This window comes from Astyanax mexicanus, chromosome 2, assembly GCF_023375975.1.
Source record: "Astyanax mexicanus isolate ESR-SI-001 chromosome 2, AstMex3_surface, whole genome shotgun sequence".
NCBI lineage: Eukaryota > Metazoa > Chordata > Actinopteri > Characiformes > Acestrorhamphidae > Astyanax > Astyanax mexicanus.
This window is the reverse complement of record NC_064409.1, coordinates 21,693,191-21,700,375: the sequence shown is the minus strand read 5'-3', so window position 1 is coordinate 21,700,375 and position 7,185 is coordinate 21,693,191. Positions and strand designations below refer to the sequence as shown.

General features: G+C 38.3%; 1 long non-coding RNA gene across 2 annotated transcripts; it reads right to left on the bottom strand.

Annotated features, from left to right (window-relative positions):
- Positions 1-2,053: 2,053 nt before the first annotated feature.
- Positions 2,054-5,153, bottom strand: LOC125799202 (uncharacterized). Of its 2 annotated transcripts, none has more exons than XR_007438031.1 (5): positions 5,136-5,153; positions 3,634-3,692; positions 3,411-3,447; positions 2,346-2,404; positions 2,054-2,159 (listed from the first exon to the last, which is right to left on the bottom strand). It is a non-coding gene; the product is annotated as an uncharacterized LOC125799202 (long non-coding RNA). The 2 variants fall into 2 exon arrangements; XR_007438030.1 differs by lacking the exon at positions 5,136-5,153 and adding an exon at positions 4,256-4,273.
- Between the last annotated feature and the right edge of the window lie 2,032 nt (positions 5,154-7,185).

Below are 7,185 nucleotides of genomic sequence, written 5' to 3'. Positions count from 1 at the left end.
AGTGAGTGAGTGAGTAAATGAGTGAGAGTGAGTGAGTGAGTAAATGAGTGAGTGAGTGAGTGAGTAAAGGAATTACAGACCATATGAGAAAGTAAATAAGTAGGTGAGTGAGTGAGAGAATGAAGGAGTGAGGGACCATATGAGGGAGTGAGTGAGTGAGTGAGTGAGGCAGTGAGTTATTGAGTTAGTGAGTGAGCGAGTGAATATATGTAAAAAGTCTGAGAAGAATGGGTGATTGAGTGAGGCAGTAAGTTACTGGGTTAGAATGAGTAAGTGAGTTAGTGAGTGAAAGAGTGAGGGACCATATGAGGGAGTGAATGAGTGAGTGAGTGAAGGAGTGAGTGAAGGAGTGAGGGACCATATGAGGGAGTGAATGAGTGAGTGAGTGAGTGAGTGAAGGAGTGAGGGACCATATGAGGGAGTGAATGAGTGAGTGAGTGAAGGAGTGAGGGACCATATGAGGGACTGAAAGAGTGAGTGAGTAAGTGAGTGACTGAGTGAATGAAGAAGTGAGGGACCATATAAGGGAGTGAATAAGTGAGAGAGTGAGGCAGAGAGTGTTAGAGTTAGTGAGTGAGTGAAAGTGTTAGTTAGTAAATGAGGGAGTGAGGGACCATATGAGGGAGTGAGTTAGTGAATGAATAAAGGAGTGAATGCAGATATTTAAATAACATTATTCCCTCTGTTTCTCTCTGATCTGAAACACATATTCTTCTTTGCTATGAAGCTTTAAAGATGCACAGCTAACTTTTTCTTTTCATTATTTCATCCCATTTTACTCTGTTTGAAAATATCAGCTTTTCTTCACATTATAGGAATATTTTTTTAAGGAGTGGACCAGTAAAAATGATCTTACTTGGAATGAAATGGAGTAAAATCTCCCAAAAGTGAGGACTATATTTGAAATAAGGTTTTGTTGCTACGGCGCAGAAATGTAAGCTGGGAATACGGCTACAGATAATAATTCAGGCCGACGCAGATTAGACAGAATCACTATTGAGCATGAAAGTAATAAGAATCTCCCATTGTACATTTAAAGCTTAAACTGTTACAATATGATATGATACAAAACACACACTCTTACACACACACACACACACACATTTACCCTTCTTTCCACACTGTTCTGGCAAACACAAACCCTTCATTGTTGGTTTTCCCTACTGTAATTCAGCAAATAGGCTCTGACCATCTTAGCATAGCAATAAAAGAGAGGGAAATAGATTGACTTGCGTGCTGTGCTTAAAATCTCAACCAGTATCAGCGCGCTTTAACACAATCATCACGATTATAGCGCCAATACACAGCAGCCTCGGCTTTAGCCAAAAACACTCGTGTCTCTTACAAGGGCCACTCTCTAAGCCCTGGAGGCTAAAAACACACAGACAGACACTCTTTCAGAGGGAATGAAAGAAGGAGAAGAAGAGCAGCAGCAGAAGAGCGAGAGCGGCGGTGGCGGAGTCGCGGTGGTGAACGATTACTTTTACGCGGAATGCACAAGAGCGGTCCAGGAGTTTTAAAGCGAAGATAATCTGCAGTCCTCTTTCAAAAGCTCTGTGCAGACGTCCAAACACATTCAGATATTCTAAAAAGCCTCAGAGACGAGGCTCAGAGGAGCCGCCGTTTAAAAAGAGCGGAAAGAAGAGTAAGAAACGAGAATACACCACTGTTTAAAAGGTGAAATCACTTACAATCACTTGCTATATTAATACTTATAGTGATTTTCTTCAGTAGAAACTTCTAGAATGTAAAGCCACTAAAAGGTGCAGTGAAGAACATTGAACATAAAATGATCTGTTGAAACTTACACTGAAAAAAGGTAACACTTTACTTGGATGGTCCATTTTATGGCCTTGTTGAAGCTCAACTGACATTCAACTAACACTGACTTGAATGTCCATTAAATTGAACTTAACCCTATGTTGAATGTAAATTATTCAAAATAGAACCTAACCGTACAACTAACCCTAACCTTAACCCTTAATCTACCCTAGAATCTAACCCTACACCTAACCCTAACCTTAACCTTTAATGAACCCTAAAATCAAACCCTACACCTAACCCTAACCCTAACCTTAACCCTTAATCAACCATAAAATCAAACCCTACACCTAACCCTAACCTTAACCCTTAATCAACCATAAAATCTAACCCTACACCTAACCCTAACCTTAACCCTTAATCAACCCTAAAATCTAACCCTACACCTAACCTTAGCCTTAACCCTTAATCAACCCTAAAATCTAACCCTACACCTAACCCTAACCCTTAATCAACCCTAAAATCTAACCCTACACCAAACCTTAACCTTAACCCTTAATCAACCCTAAAATCTAACCCTACACCTAACCTTAACCTTAACCCTTAATCAACCCTAAAATCTAACCCTACACCTAACCCTAACCTAATCAACCCTAAAATCTAACCCTACACCAAACCTTAACCTTAACCCTTAATCAACCCTAAAATCTAACCCTACACCTAACCCTAACCTTAACTATTAATCAACCATTACATCTAACCCTACACCTAACCCTTACCCTAAACTTAACCATTAATCAACCCTAAAATCTAACCCTACACCAAACCCTAACCCTAACCTTAACCCTTAATCAACCATAAAATCAAACCCTACACCTAACCCTAACCCTTAATCAACCCTAAAATCAAACCCTACACCTAACCCTTACCTTAACCCTTAATCAACCCTAAAATCAAACCCTACACCTAACCATTACCCTAACCTTAATCCTTAATTAACCCTAAAATCTAACCCTACACCAAACCCTAACCTTAACCCTTAATCAACCATAAAATCAAACCCTACACCTAACCCTAACCCTTAATCAACCCTAAAATCAAACCCTACACCCAACCCTTACCTTAAGCCTTAATCAACCCTAAAATCTAACCCTACACCTAACCCTAACCTTAACCCTAAAATCTAACCCTACACCTAACCCTAACCTTAACCCTTAATCAACCCTAAAATCAAACCCTACACCTAACCCTTACCTTAACCCTAACCTTAACCCTAAAATCTAACCCTACACCTAGCCCTAACCTTAACCCTTAATCAACCCTAAAATCAAACCCTACACCTAACCCTTACCTTAACCCTTAATCAACCCTAAAATCAAACCCTACACCTAACCTTAACCTTAATCCTTAATCAACCCTAAAATCCTTAACCCTATGTTGAATGTAAATTATTCAAAATAGAACCTAACCGTACAACTAACCCTAACCTTAACCCTTAATCTACCCTAGAATCTAACCCTACACCTAACCCTAACCTTAACCTTTAATGAACCCTAAAATCAAACCCTACACCTAACCCTACACCTAACCCTAACCCTAACCTTAACCCTTAATCAACCATAAAATCAAACCCTACACCTAACCCTAACCTTAACCCTTAATCAACCATAAAATCTAACCCTACACCTAACCCTAACCTTAACCCTTAATCAACCCTAAAATCTAACCCTACACCTAACCTTAGCCTTAACCCTTAATCAACCCTAAAATCTAACCCTACACCTAACCCTAACCCTTAATCAACCCTAAAATCTAACCCTACACCAAACCTTAACCTTAACCCTTAATCAACCCTAAAATCTAACCCTACACCTAACCTTAACCTTAACCCTTAATCAACCCTAAAATCTAACCCTACACCTAACCCTAACCTAATCAACCCTAAAATCTAACCCTACACCAAACCTTAACCTTAACCCTTAATCAACCCTAAAATCTAACCCTACACCTAACCCTAACCTTAACTATTAATCAACCATTACATCTAACCCTACACCTAACCCTTACCCTAAACTTAACCATTAATCAACCCTAAAATCTAACCCTACACCAAACCCTAACCCTAACCTTAACCCTTAATCAACCATAAAATCAAACCCTACACCTAACCCTAACCCTTAATCAACCCTAAAATCAAACCCTACACCTAACCCTTACCTTAACCCTTAATCAACCCTAAAATCAAACCCTACACCTAACCATTACCCTAACCTTAATCCTTAATTAACCCTAAAATCTAACCCTACACCAAACCCTAACCTTAACCCTTAATCAACCATAAAATCAAACCCTACACCTAACCCTAACCCTTAATCAACCCTAAAATCAAACCCTACACCCAACCCTTACCTTAAGCCTTAATCAACCCTAAAATCTAACCCTACACCTAACCCTAACCTTAACCCTAAAATCTAACCCTACACCTAACCCTAACCTTAACCCTTAATCAACCCTAAAATCAAACCCTACACCTAACCCTTACCTTAACCCTAACCTTAACCCTAAAATCTAACCCTACACCTAGCCCTAACCTTAACCCTTAATCAACCCTAAAATCAAACCCTACACCTAACCCTTACCTTAACCCTTAATCAACCCTAAAATCAAACCCTACACCTAACCTTAACCTTAATCCTTAATCAACCCTAAAATCTAACCCTACACTTAACCCTAACCTTAACCCTTAATCAACCCTAAAATCTAACCCTACACCAAACCCTAACCTTAATCTTAACCCTTAATCAACCATAAAATCAAACCCTTCACCTAACCCTAACCCTTAATCAACCCTAAAATGAAACCCTACACCTAACCCTTACCTTAACCCTTAATCAACCCTAAAATCAAACCCTACACCTAACCCTTACCTTAACCCTTAATCAACCCTAAAATCAAACCCTACACCTAACCCTAACCTTAACCCTAAAATCTAACCCTACACCTAACCCTAACCTTAACCCTTAATCAATCCTAAAATCAAACCCTACACCTAACCCTTACCTTAACCCTTAATCAACCTTAAAATCAAACACTACACCTAACCCTTACCTTAACCCTTAATCAACCCTAAAATCAAACCCTACACCTAACCCTTACCTTAATCCTTAATCAACCCTAAAACCTAACCCTACACTTAACCCTAACCTTAACCCTTAGTCAACCCTAAAATCTAACCCTACACCTAACCCTAATCTTAACCCTAAAATCTAACCCTACACCTAACCCTAACCTTAATCCTTAATCAACCCTAAAATCAAACCCTACACCTAACCCTAACCTTAACCCTAAAATCTAACCCTACACCTAACCCTAACCTTAACCCTTAATCAACCCGAAAATCAAACCCTACACCTAACCCTTTCCTTAACCCTTAATCAAACCCTGCACTTAACCCTAACCTTAACCCTTAATCAACCCTAAAATCTAACCCTACACCTAACCCTAACCTTAACCCTTACCCTAACCCCTAAACCCAATCCTAAAATATTAAGATAAGCCTTTGGATTAGAGTTGAATGTAGGGTTACATTCAATAGAGAATCCTTTACTTTCACCTTTTAGTTAATTTCCATTTAATAGACATGCAGTTGAATGTTAGTTGAATGTCAGTTAAGCATCAAAGAGGCCACCAAATGGACCATCCAAGTAAAGTTTTATCGAAAAAAAAAAAGAGTAAAAATAACTTTAAAAAGTTTCTCAACTTTCTGCGTTTGCTTTTTTTTAAGTAAGTTTAATTTCAGATACATTTAAATAATTTCAATTCGGTTTCAAGATTTAAATGTTACATAGAGTAAATAAGTGAACTGAACTTCTCTCAATCCTTTCTTTAAGTAAACTCTACATAATGTATTTTTGCTGAATCAATTCTTTCTTTTAGTAAACTTTACTTAATTTCTGCATACAATATTACCTAATTTAAATTACTTGTCCTTCCTAAATAATGAATTCCTTAGAAATGTAGGTGAAATTGTGGACTATAACTTAGTTTGTTGTGCCCTAAGGGCTATACCAAAGACATGATTATGTACAGTACAGGCCGAAGGTTTGCACGTCTTTTCTTTTTCAATGCGTTTTCTCTTTATTTTCAGGACTATTTACATTGTAGATTCTCACTGAAGGCATCAAAACTATGAATGTACACATGTGGAGTTTTATGTACTTAACAAAAAAACTTAAATGGTTTTCCAACAGTCTTGAAGGAAGGAGTTCCCAGAGGTGTTTAGCACTTGTTGCCCCTTTGCCTTCTTGACTCTGTGCTCCAGCTCACCCCAAACCATCTGGATTGGGTTCAGGTCCGGTGACTGTGGAGGACAGGTCATTTTTTGTTGAGTACATAAAACTCCACATGTGTTCATTCATAATTTTGATGCCTTCAGTGAGAATCTACAATGTAAATAGTCATGAAAATAAAGAAAACGCTTTGAATGAGAAGATGTGTCCAAACTTTTGGCCTGTACTATATATCAAGGCTTCAAGGTATCTTCAAAAATATGGTAGACAAAAAGTTACCATATTTTTCAGTCTATAAGGTGCACTATCAATGAACATCTATTGGCATATTTTTATACATTAGGCACACTAGTAGTAGGCACAGGGGTGTCTCCATGTTTTCCTTCTTATTAAACTTAAGTTAGGTAAACAAAACTGTAAACATTTTCTTTTAAATTCAGACGAGTGCTGGATGTTGAGCTACACAGACTTCTCTCCTAAAACCTAAGTAAAGCACTTCTGTTTATTTACCGTAAACTTAGATTACCAGATTTAAACTATAGCTGGGTGCAGCAATATTATCATTAGTGGCTAACAGCTAGGGCTAGCCATGGTTAGCAGCTTATGCCACCCAACAGTGGTAAACAGAGGAACCCTAAGTGTTCCCATAAGCTAGGGCGATATTAGCTAGCAGTTAGCTTGTTTTAACACAGTAAACACACAGAATACAGTTTAATATGCTCATCTCTAAACACCACACATAGCAACACCACACTAACCACCTGGGGTACCACAGCAACCATGTTTGCAACAACCTGAACCATTTAAGCAGTTTTGTAGCTCATAGCAGTTTCTTGTAACAAGATCTGAGTACCATTTCTAAAAAAAATGTGTCAGTTATTTCTATTAAATCTAAATTATCTCAAGATATCTCAAGTCATTTTCAAGTTTCCTACATTTTATCATGTCAATAAAATCATTTACAGCTGATTATTTTAAAGGCAAAGAGTTTTGAACTGAAAGTGACCTGTCAGACAGTGACACAGGGTTGAGTAAGAGTGTGTGAGTGATGGTGAGAGGTCAGAATCAGAGCGTGCTCTCCTGGCTCTGAGTGTCAGGTGTTTAGAGTGGAATGTGAGTTATGTGAGGAATTGGA